The sequence below is a fragment of the Arvicola amphibius genome, chromosome 12 (genome assembly GCF_903992535.2).
Source record: "Arvicola amphibius chromosome 12, mArvAmp1.2, whole genome shotgun sequence".
NCBI lineage: Eukaryota > Metazoa > Chordata > Mammalia > Rodentia > Cricetidae > Arvicola > Arvicola amphibius.
The window spans coordinates 115,106,627-115,119,704 of record NC_052058.2 but is presented as its reverse complement, the minus strand read 5'-3'; positions in this window follow the sequence as shown (position 1 = coordinate 115,119,704).

Below are 13,078 nucleotides of genomic sequence, written 5' to 3'. Positions count from 1 at the left end.
ATCTGATGTTCATCCAGCACCGAAGTGTTGCAGGAGAATTATTCACACTGCCACCCCATGATCCCAATAAAGCCACCTTGAATTAAAGAAGGAACCAGTGATTTTCTGACCAGGATTAACCATAGAGATGTGGGTGGTCTGAGGAACTTGAACAGAGAGAGACTAGAAGAAAGAAAGAGCAGCTGAGGGAGACTTCCGGGCCTTTTGTTCTTGGAAACATGGAGAATAGGGTATTCCAGCTGCCCCTTCTTTGTTCCTTGAATTGGTCAGGTTTTTATCTCAGTTTCTGACTGCTGAGTTTTATTAATACTAGTCGAATTTAGGTAAAAGTTACATATGGCATCCAATGTGGGAAAAATATATATTTCCACATAGGACCCTAGAAAGCTTATTTTATTAAAAAAAATATGTTTCAAACACACACCGTGCCAGACATAGCTTCCTAGCCCCCCCCAACTCTCAGGAAGGCCACAAGATATAGAGACACAGCTCTGGGCCTTTGCCTTAAGGCTTGAGCCAGCCAGCACCATGTGTGGAGATGCACAGTGGGTTTAAGGTTTGACTCATGTAATCACAGAAGGTTGCAGGTGCATAATAAGGTGGTTCAGACTGAAAAAAAATAACTTTAAAAAGATGCAGTAAAAATGGGTATAGACAATCATAAACTAGTTTGAAAATAATAAAGAGTAATGTAAATGTAAAAAGTCACATAAGGATTGGAAATATGCAGTGCATCTGGATCCTCTATGATGTTTTGTTGACTTTAATTCCTTGAGTGATGAATGAAGAGCTGCAGCTGATAAACATTGCATTATGGAAGAGACTTATAAATAATCCAGCCTATATGGTTTAGAGGCATCATGGCTTCAGAATGGAAGTTGGTAAATGTGTTTCATTGGGGGAAAGGTGCCTTTGTTTCCACAGGAAGCAAAAAGCTATGTATTCCTTCAAAGTTTTTAGTGATCAGGTTTGACCAGCGGAGACCTCCTGATGATCTTGGCAACAAATATGAGGAAGTAAGACAGTAACAACTATAGGACAGGCTATGTGTATGTTGTTTCCTCTTCATGGAAACAGATCTTACACTGGGTGACACATAAATCTTGGTGGGTACAGAGTCCTCATGACATATTATTACATGCCATCCATTCATATGCTGTGAATAGAACTTTGGTTATACAGTTCAAACAAACTTATAAGTTAAAAGATGCCTTCTACATGTTCAAATATAAAATAAAAGTATCATCTATAACTGACTTGTGCACACTCCACATTCTATACTTGGGTTAATACAAATATGTGTTACCTTTAAAAATTCAAATAGACTAAGTTCCCACAAAGCCAGTACATGCAGTAGAATCAAAACCAAGTTCCATTGTCCTTGGCTTCTCAGTCAGCCCTCCTTGTCAGCCTTAGTCTGTTTGGATCTTCACCTTCCTAGACCTGGATGGAGGGGGGAGGAACTTGGATTTCCCACGGGGCAGGGAACCTGACTGCTCTTTGGACTGGAGAAGGAGGGGGAGGGGGAATAAGAGGAAGGGGAGGTAAAGGGGAGGAGGTGAGGAGGTGAAAATTTGTAATAATAATAACAATAATAAAAAAGAAGAACATAATATACAAATGATGGAATAAAAGGGTGGATTTTTGAGTCTACTTTTGAGTAAATACTATTCTCAGGTATTTTACATTGGTATGGATTTTTGTATATTGACACAAATTTAGGATTATTTTTGTTATAACATACTTTATATATGTTTCTACTCATGTTTAAGAGGTTATTTTTTTACATTATATATATTCATCAGAAACTAACAACAAAAGCAAAACAAAACTAAACAACAACAACAACAAACTCCATATTGTTAATGAGTAGCATAGACAACACCAAATCCTATGAACCACTTTTAGAGGTTGTGCAGTATCTTTTATGCTGTCTGGAAGGAAGGAGAAGAATTGTAGACAATATCCTAACCTACAAAAATAGAAAAAAGCACTGGATTAGAAGCATAGGGAGATACTTTGGGTATGTGCATATCAAGCAAAACAAGTATTTTGAACTACCAATCATTTCGTAGTAATAATGACATTTCGTAAACTGTAAACCTCCAGATCAAATGATTCTTCAATCTTGTTTCTATTAATAGATAACAGGAATATACATTAACAATGCAAATAACAATGAAAAGGGGATAAAGACAGCAGAAAGAAGACAAAAGGAAAACGGAAAAAATAGAGATTGATTACCTTCATATTTAGAAATATGGTGCCACCATAACTTTTTCTCATGTACTCATCCTGTATTTTGAACTTGAAATCATTAAAATCTTGATAGCATAATTCTGAGAGGGTTTTAATAGAATATAGCAGAAATGTGTTATGTGAGTTCTCAGTCTAGATAACAAATAAGCATCTCTTTTATTCACTTCTTTATGAGTTCTGTTTTGGGAACCCAATTGTGATGGTTTGAACATGCTCAGATGGAATATGGGCCATAGCCCAATGCTCCAGCTCAAAACCGTATATAGTTAGTTCTGTTATGTGGGCTAATTAACTTCCATGCCTTTATTCTTGAGTTACCTTTACTAATGCTCTATGAATCACAGATATGCCATCCCAAATGAGCTCTCTGCAAAGTTCAGATATATGAAATGAATAAATTATTATAAACTATTGAGATAAGTGGTTATGAAGTAATAGTCACATACACAGTTATCTTAAAAATAACTAAACTGATCAATTTCAAGGCATCACAGCTTTAAATATTTCTAATTTCTAAAATATTTCAGATTGAACAGCAATTTTAGGGTGAGACTTCTCAGTTCAAAGAACCCAATTTAGAAACTCTTCCCAGATATATGATGTAAGAGTGTTTCTTTCTATCTGTCTCAGAGAGGATAGGTATGGTGTTTGCCTGAAGCATCTGACTAACTTCCCTTCTTCTTTCCCTTCTAAGAAAGCATTCTGTTCTTTCTACTCCACCTATCTAAATCCTGCCCTATAAAAAAGCCAAGGCAGTTTCTTTATTAACCAATGAGAGTCCTCCATCATTTCCCCTTTTTCTGTTTAAACAAAAAAGAAAGGCTTTAACCTTAACATAGTAAAATTTCATATAACAAAACAGTTATCAAGCAATAATTACAGTTACAATATTTATATCTATTTACCGTTTATCATATCTAAGGAAAACCATAACTATCTATTTTTCAACTCCATCAAAGACTCCAGAAGGATATAATATTATCTCAGTAAATAAGAAGTAAGCAACTTACAAAACTCTAGAAATCACAGAGATATCTCGCTGCCTGGACAGTCACCCAAAGTTTCTCTGTATCGTTGGGACATCCATCTTCGGCCTACAGGCCCATAGTTTCCAGCAGACATTTCCATGAAGCAGGAAATTTCAAAGGCAGTTCAGTCAGTATCTGCTGTGTCCTGCAGAATGTCTCACAGACTCTTTCATGAATCAGGAACCCTGAAGGATCATCTCAACTTTAAGCAAGTTCAGCAGTCCTCTTTCTGCACGTTCTTTGCGTCCAGTTTATGCCAACAGTCCAGGCAAGAGCAGTTTCTTGTCCAAATGGCTATCAAACTCCATAAGGAGCCTCTTTGATGCCCATAGTCCTCTTGAAGTAGATTGGTGCTGCCAGGAGCAGACATGTCTCATTGTCATGAAAAGCCTAAGTTATTAAAACATTTAATGCTATATTTTGTAGTCTTTGGAAGATATGAAGAATGCCTATTTAACTGAAATATATCTCTCTATATATCTAGAAAATCTAACAAACATGACTACAAGTTTGACTATTATTGATGATTATCCATTAACAACCTATACACATTACATTTTTAAATGAACTACATAATCACAATACCTTAATCAAGATCAGAAATACATATACATATAACAAAATTGACCTTAAATTTAAATCACTAAAGCAAAATCCATATCAATGCAAATTATTCATATCTATATCATATCCCCCTTTATATGTAAAACAACATTTATAAACAATATTTGGGAATATGGACATAGTTATTTCTCTCCAAACTGCTTCCTGTTAAATGGGGATGCTGTTAATCAGAACTTTCATGGTGTAACCTGTGTGCCAGGTTCATCTCAGTCATCAGATGGGTGAAATAATTTCCTGAAGGTGTGCACAGCAACCTTTCAGGAGGATGTGGTCTTTCATACAATATTGGGATAGAAGCAGTCCACAGGGTCTCATTTTCTGTAAAAACAAAAGAAGAATCTCTTTTCCAAAGTATCACATCCTTAGATCCAAATTCTGAAGTCAAGGTTTTTTCAAAATATCTATGTTGGATTAGTTTAGCAGCATTTATAAACAAATATCTTTTAGCAGCTGTTGCTCCTTCCTCAGCATTCAAACAATTCAAAGAAAGCATAATAGCATACAGTATCAAAATTCTCTGTGTATTTTCCATCTTTGTGCAGCTTTGTTTTAACCTTTATTTTATTTTTACTTTTACTTTTTGAGACAGGTTCTCTGTATATCTCTGTCCTGGAATAACTCTGTAGACCAGGCTGTCCTTGAACTCACAGAGATCTATCTGCCTCTGCCTCCAAGGCATTGGGATTAAAGGTGTGTGCTCCCACACCTTGAAGTTGCAGAGGTCAATCTACCTCTGCCTCCCAAGTGTTGGGATTAAAGTTATGTACTACCACACCCAACTACTCTCTTTCTTTCCTTTTTACTTTTAAGAACTTTAACATTTAGTCTGCATATATTTTTAACACACAGTAAACAATTTAGAGTTTTTCTTCAACTTTGAATCTTTCTTTTACTGTATATTTCTCTTTTTGTGACCACATGAGTCTTTAATTTACCAACCAATATCAGTAGGACAAAAGCCATGGCTTTGGCAGCTGGATCCAGCCCATTCCTTAGCTTTCCAGCCTCATGGCAGAGGTACCAGCTATAGCCATGTTTATTGCCACAACTCTGGCAGTTCAAGGTCCGTGCCAGCAAGCAAGCTGCAGCAGTGTTAAACAACACTCAAAAGCTTCATAGTCAGGACCACCTGCTTGAAAGAGTCAGAGTTTGCCCTGACAGGATGGCCCAGAAAGACAGCATTTTAAAATGGTACAATTTTTTCCTGCTACGGTTGAAAACCGAAAAACACACGTTCAGCTTTTCATCAACACTGTTTAAGTGTTTCGTGGCAGGACCTCTTAAAAGAGCTGCAGAGTTTTGCAGCTAAAGCTGAGTCAGGAAGCCTCTCTTAGATGAGAGCACTTGCTTGCCTCTAGCAAGCAGAGCAGACCCAAGATATTGCTGCAACCAAGAAAACATGCTTTACTCTAGTCTTTCCCAAACTTTCTCAGGCTTTCTGTGGATCCAGTTGTCCACGTGGGTGCCATTCTGTAGTGAGGAGTTGCAGTCAGGCCTGCTTTTCATCCTGCCTGACTCTCGCAGTGCTAGCTTAGCCCCAGAAATAACAACATACAAACTGTATTCATTTAAACACTGCCTGGCTCATTAGTTCCAGCCTCTCATTGTCTAATTCTCACATCTTGATTAACCCATTTCTAATAATCTGTGTAGCACAACAAAGTGGTGTCTTACCGGGAAAGATTCAGCATGTCTGACCTGGTGGCTGGCTTCATGGCGACTGTCCCAGAGAGCAGAGAAGCAGGGCAATTGCCCGAGGCATCTGCCTCACTCCCAGCATCCTGTTCTGACTACTCCACCCACCTATATTCTAACCTATTAGGCCAAGCAGGTTCTTTATTAATTAAGCAATGAAACAGCAAATAGAAACACTCCTACATCAGATATATAAAGGGGATTATATTCTAGATTATTCTTTGCCGTGTTAAACTGACAATATTAATTATCATTCCTAGTGAACTTTAAAGTTACATTTGTTAGGTCTTGGGATTATAGCTCAGTGCTATTTAAAATCTAGATTGCCTGTTCTTATATTCTATAACCTTGATATATCTGGTTGTGAAGAAATGTCTCCATATTCTTGGAATATATCTTTCTGTTTCATAATTATGTTGTTGAAGTCTTTCTATTTCATCCTATTCTTCAGGTTTGATGATAATTCCCAGAAAATGAACAAAGAAAGATGTATATAGTTTCTGTCTTACTATGAGTCAATATAATTATGGCTGTTTAAAATTTCCTAGATATTTTATTTTCTATTAAAAAATTTTAGTGTATCATTTACCTCCTACTCACAAATATCTGGTAATAGAAAGTTAAGAATGGATTTATTTTGGCCTTTGTCATGGAAGTCATGGAACAGTAGAGTGATGGACCTCATTGTCCTATTCTGATTGCATCCACACTTAGGAAGTAAAGACATTAACAGTGATGCCACACTTTGTCTCCATTTTAGTCATTCAATGACTGTAGCCCATGGAATTGGTTTACTCATATGTAAGGCAATTCTTCTTCAAAACCTTCTTCTATAACTGTCTCCTGGACATATAAAGAAGGTTGCATACAATATTTTAGGTCTATTAAATTCACAATTAGTATTAACAATAATTCCTGGTGGCATTTAAAATTAAATTTGTTAGAACTTGGGATTATAATGTGGTGATGGAATGCTTAACTTGGATTTAATGCCTTGCACTGTAAAGTAAACCATAATAAATAAATAAATTTTCCATACACAAATCACAAATAACTCCATATAATTTATTTTCAAAATACATAGTTTTAAAAATAAGGGATTCATTATTCCATACCAGTAGATATCTCCTCTTACTAATGTTCTATGCAGGTAAAATGCAAAAGAAATGTGAATGCCAAAGAAAATTAAATCCCTAGGCTGGAGAGATAAAGCATTGATTGAGAGTATTGCTTTCTTTGCAGAAGACACGAGTTTGGTTGACAGCAGCCATAAGCCATCTAATCACCAACTGTCTTTATATCCAGTTCTCTTTTGTCCTCTATACACATTTGATGCAAGGCAGACATCAGGCAAAATACCATTCCTCTCTCTCTGTCTGTCTCTGTCTCTGTCTCTCTGTCTCTCTGTCTCTGTCTCTCTCTCTCTCTTCAAGAACTGATTAACATAGATCAGACTGGCCTTAAGCTCACAGAGATCATATTGCCTCTGCTTTCCAAGTATTGTAGTTAAACGTATGAGTCTCCAAAGTCACCAAACCAGTCATAAATCTTTTTACATAAAACATAAAAAAGAAAACAAAATTCAGTTTGTTTATTAAAAGCATCTTAGAAGTTGAGAGGGAGGAACTTGGTTTTGTTTTATGTATTAGCATTTTAAAGCTCATAGAATTCAATAAGAATCTTATCTGATTCTGGGGTTGACTGACGTGGTAAAAGTTCTGTACTAATTACCAGACATCATAGTAAGTGGAGATCTGTTGACATTTATTTATCTACTCACTCTTTCTACCTTTCCAGAGAAAAGTCTGAGTGTTCTGAACCTGGATTGATTGACAAAGATTTTTTTAGATTCCCTAATGTTTATTTCTTGTTTAATTCAGTGATAGCTATTTATGTAAATTTCTTACTCACAAAAGGCAGTTTATCTATTGGTCAGTCTTTGTACATGTGTGTGTGTGTGTGTGTGTGTTTGTATTTGTATGTATGTATGTTTGTGTGGTTTTGGGGACAGGGTTTCTCTGTGTAACAGCTTTAGCTGTCTTGAAACTTACTTTGTAAAGCAGGCTGGCTTCAAACTCACAGAAATTCACCTGCCTCTGCTTGCCGAGTGTTGGAACTAAAGGTCTGTGCCACCATGCCTGGCTATGACTAGTCAGTCTTAATAACAGATAATTTAAAACAATTAAGTTGTAAAATTTTTATGAAAAGAGAAATGTGGCAATAAAAATTTTATGCTACTCTATGCAGTCAGAATTTCACAGATCCAAGAACACAGTTAAAGTATTTTGAGAAATATTAGTGCCTCAAATACTTAACTAGCAGATGTCATCTAAGTGTGTGCTGAAATTTTCTTCTGGTGCAGTCAGTTTGCTGCTTATTATTTTGTATGCGGGAAAAGGGAATCATAATGGAAGGAAATTTAGTTATACTTCTGGAAGGGTTTCATTGATAATAGTTTAATATGAAGTTTTCTCTTGACAACTGCTAAAATTTAAAATGGAAATTCATGGCTAATAAACTATTATAATAGCTTTCTGTATGTTTTATAGCAGAAAAGGACAAACAGAATGACCACCATTTCTCTGAAATCTATCATGTATTTATGATCATAGATGGATGGCAAAATATGAATTGTGACTTTGACCATACAACTTTACAACTTTTTAGCTTCTCTCTCTCTCTCTCTCTCTCTCTCTCTCTCTCTCTCTCTCTCTCTCTCTCTCTCTATTTTACAGACACACACACACACAGAGATGCACACACACATGCACTCACAAGTGAGAGTGTGGGGAGACAGAGTTCCTCAGGTAAATATGATTTAGAAGGAGGAAAGATTTATTTTGTCTGTAATTGACACTTCAATGTGGTTGACTATATTCACGTAAAGCTGGAGAGGACTTGAAAAGGAATTCTAGACAAAAAAATACAGTTTAACACAGCATCTTTCTGTTTGTTGACAGATTGCCACAGCTCCAATAAGAGAGGTTTTCATGGCCATTATAAAATGCTTGCTTTCTGGCTATGCTGCCAGTGTGACCTCTGGCTCTTTCAGGAGATGGAGCATTTGAGTGACGTTCATGAGAAGACTGCTGCAACTAGCTTAGGGTAACATGGACTGGCTGTGTGCCTGAGAATGGGCCTGTGTGTGGCTGTTAGATGAATAAGTGACTCCACCATGTTGGACTGTGTGAGCATGCAGGAAGTACTATATTTATCATAGTTTGGAGCAGCTTAAGTTTTAGATTGGGCAGGAAAGCAGAAACTTCCATATTCCCCTTAATAATAGCATAGCTTATGTTTTACAAAGCATTTAGCATTTTAAAAAATTCCTCCTGTACAGAAAATAATTACATATGTACAATGAAGAAAACTCCAGATAAAAAAACACCTATAAATATACATAGGCTTGGAAGAGAGAAGAAAAAGGATATAGAGAGTCATAAAGTAATGTTAATTTTTTTAAAAAGGTAAAGTCATTAAAGATACAGAGTACAAACAATCATAGATTCAAGGATTAAGAAAAAATAGCCACATAAAGATATAAAATATGGACAGAGAGTCTGGATTATGTAAATTATTGTGTTATCTTTGAATTTTCTTTTTTATATTTAATTCATTTATTTTTTATTAAAAATTTCCTCCTCCTCCCCACCTCCCATTTACCTCCCCCCAACCCCCTCCCTGTCCAGTCCAAAGAGCAGTAAGAGTTCCCTGCCCTGTGGGAAGTCCAAGGTCCTCCCCCCTCCATCCAGGTCTAGGAAGGTGAGCATCCAAACAGTCTAGGCCACCCCAAAGCCAGTACATGCAGTAGGATTGAAACCCAATGACATTGTCCTTGGCTTCTCAGCAGCCCTCATTATCCGCCATGTTCAGGGAGTCTGGTTTTATCCCATGCTTTTTCAGTCCAAGTCCAGCTAGCCTTGGTGAGCTCCCATTAGATCAGCCCCACCATCTCAGTGGGTGGGTGAACCCCTTGTGGTCCTGACTTCCTTGCTCATGTTCTCCCTCCTTCTGCTCCTCATTTGGACCTTGGGAACTCAGTCTGGTGCTTCAATGTGGGGCTCTGTCTCTATCGCCATCCATCACCAGATGAAGATTCTATGGTGATATGCAAGATATTCATCAGTATGGCTATAGTATAGGGCCAGTTCAGGCACCCTACCCTCAGCTGCCCAAGGAACTAGCTGGGGACATCTCCCTGGACACCTGGGAATCCCTCTAGAGTCAAGTCTCTTGCCAACCCTAAAATTGCTCCCCTAATTAAGATATATACTTTCCTGCTCCCATATCCACCCTTCCTTTATCCCAACCATCCCATTCCCCCAAGCTCTCCCCATCCTACCCTTCTCACTTTTCTCTCCCCATCTCCCCTTAGCCCCATCCCACCCCACCCCCAAGTTCCCAATTTTTGCCTGACAATCTTGTCTACTTCAAATATCCAGGAGGATAACTATATGTTTTTCTTTGTGTTCACCTTCTTATTTAGCTTCTCTAGGATCATGAATTATAGGCTCAATGTCCTTTATTTATGACTAGAAACCAATTATGAGTGAGTACATCCCATGTTCATCTTTTTGGGTCTGAGTTACCTTACTCAGGATACTGTTCTCTATTTCCATCCATTTGCATGCAAAATTCAAGATGTCATTGTTTTTTACCACTGAGTAGTACTCTAATATGTATATATTCCACACATTTTTCATCCATTCTTCCACTGAAGGGGATCTAGATTGTTTCCAGGTTCTCGCTATTACAAATAATGCTGCTATGAACATAGTAGAACACATGCTTGTTACTGTGAATTAGCTAAATATAGAGAAATATTTCATTGCATGGACTGCTAAACTAAATCAGCATATACATTATAAAGGCATCTTGACTTCAGGTCTGTCTAAGGATATGGTGCTTTGAAAAAGAGATTCTTCTTTTGTTTTCACAGAAGATGAGAACCTATAGATTACTTCTAGACCAATAAAGTATCGAACATGCCCTCCTGAAAGGTTGCCATAAACACCCTTAAAAACTTGCTTTCTTAACTGCTGACTGAAAGGCACCTAGCAGACAGGTTATACCATGAAAGACCTGATTAACAGCACCTCCAAACAGAAGGAAGCAGTATGGACAAATCCATGCCCATATTCCAAATATTGACTATAAATGATTGTTTACATTTAAAGGGGGATATTATATTTAAGTTCAGTCATACACACACACACACACACACACACACACACACACATATATATATATATATATATATATATATATATATATATATACCTGATCTTGAATAAGGTATTGTGTTTGTGTGTCTCATTTTAAAAAGGTAACATGTAATTAAGAATATAAGTTAATAGATAATCCTCTATAATAGTAAAGCTTATACTCATGTTAGTTAGATTTTCTAGATGTACAGAGATGTATTTCAGTTAGATAGAAATTCTTCAAATCTTTCAGAGACCTTCATAATATGGCATTTAAAATGTTTTAAGAATTTAGGACTTTTCATGGCAATGAGACACGTTTGCTCCTGGCATCACCAATTACTTCAAGAAAAAGATGGGCATCAAAGAGGATCATTAGCCATTTGAGCAAAATACTTCTCTTGCCTTTACTGCTTACCTGGACATGCAGGACCCACAGAGAAATGACTACTGAACTTGTCTAAAGGTGAGAGATTCCTTCAGGGCTCCTGTTTCATAAAAGACTCTACTAGACATTCTGCAGGACACAGAAGAATGTGTCTGACAACTACCAATATAGGTAGAACTGTCTTTAAAATTTCCTGATTCAGTTTCAACAGCCTGCTTGCAGCAAGGAAGGCCTTTTGTCTGTGAGCTCCCTGGCCAGCGAGGGGCTATGATACCACACCAGAAGATCCATCAGAGGGGTGAGTGAGTTCCTAACCCGTGGCAGCAGCCTGGGAGACAGAGCACAGACATTCCTCAACCCCCTATACTTCCTGGTCATTCTGTTCAGGGTCTACTCTCACTGGCTACTGCCTCTCTCTTCCTATCCCATCCCAGCTTACACCTAGGCAAACCCCCCCTTCTTCATCCCTTCTTCAGGGCCATAAAATCCCCTAGCCCTGCCTGTTTGGGCACTGGGATGGGGTGGTGAGGGCAACCAGGCTGGAGTTCCTTTGTTTCAATAGCCCATCTGCAGCAAGGTAGGCCTTTTGCTTGTGAGGTACCTGGCCAGCAAGGGGACCTGATCCTGTACCAGAAGATCCATCGGGGAGCATTTGGAGGAAGAGGTGGGCAGGCACCAATGCAAAAATTCCTCCAACAATCTGAAAAACATGAAAACACCAGAACCCATCGAACTTACAACAGGACGACTAAACACCCTAATCCAGGAGTAGTAGAAAAAAATTGCCTTTATGAAACTGATAGTGCCTTAAACACGAGGTGAAAAACTCCTTTAAAGAAATGGATGAGAAGAATAACAAAAAGTGTGAAGAAATGAGTAAATCCGTAAATGATACCCTAGGAAACCAAGGAAAAACATTCAAACTTATAATGGAAACTGTTCAAGACTTGAAAACTGAAATGGGGGCAATGAAGAAAACACAAACCAAGGCCTGGCTGGATATGGAAAATCTAGGTAAATGAAAAGAGACTACAGAAACAAGCATAACCAACAGAATACAAGAGATAGAAGAAAGAATCTCAGATTCTGAAGACACTGTAGAGAAAATAAATGCACTGATAAAGAAAACAGCAAATTCAACAAATTCTCATCACAAAACCTTCAGGAAATCTGGGACACAATAAAAAGACCAAACCTAAGAATAATAGGAGTAGAAAAAGGAGAAGAATTACAACTCAAAAGCCCAGAAAATATATTCAATAAAATTATAAAAGAAAACTTTCTGAACATAAAGAAAGATATTCCTATGGGGGTTCAAGAAGCATACAGAACACAGAATAGACTGGATCAAAAAAATCCCCTCACCATATAATAATGAAAACATAAAACATACAAAATAAAGAAATATTAAGAGCTGCAAAGGAAAAAGGTCAAGTAACTTATAAAGGTAAACCTATCAGACTTACAACTGACTTCTCTATGGAAACCATGAAAGCCAGAAGGTCCTGGATAGATGTTTTGGAGAAACTAAGAGACCATGGATGCAAGCCCAGATTACTATACCCAGCCAAGCTTTCATTCACTATAAATGGAGAAAACAAAATATTCTAAGATAAAAACAAATTTAAACAATACGTAGCCACAAATTCAGCCTTACAGAAAGTAATAGAAGGAAAATCACAAACCAAGAAGTCCAACAATGCCCACAATAACTCAGACATCTAGCAACCCTTTACCAGCACAACTCAAAGAAGGGAAACACACATACTCTACTACCCCTGCGCCCAAAAAATAAATAACCAGAGTTAACAACCTCTGGTCATTATTATCATTGAATATCAATGGACTCAATTCACCTATAAAAAGGCACAGGCTAAGAG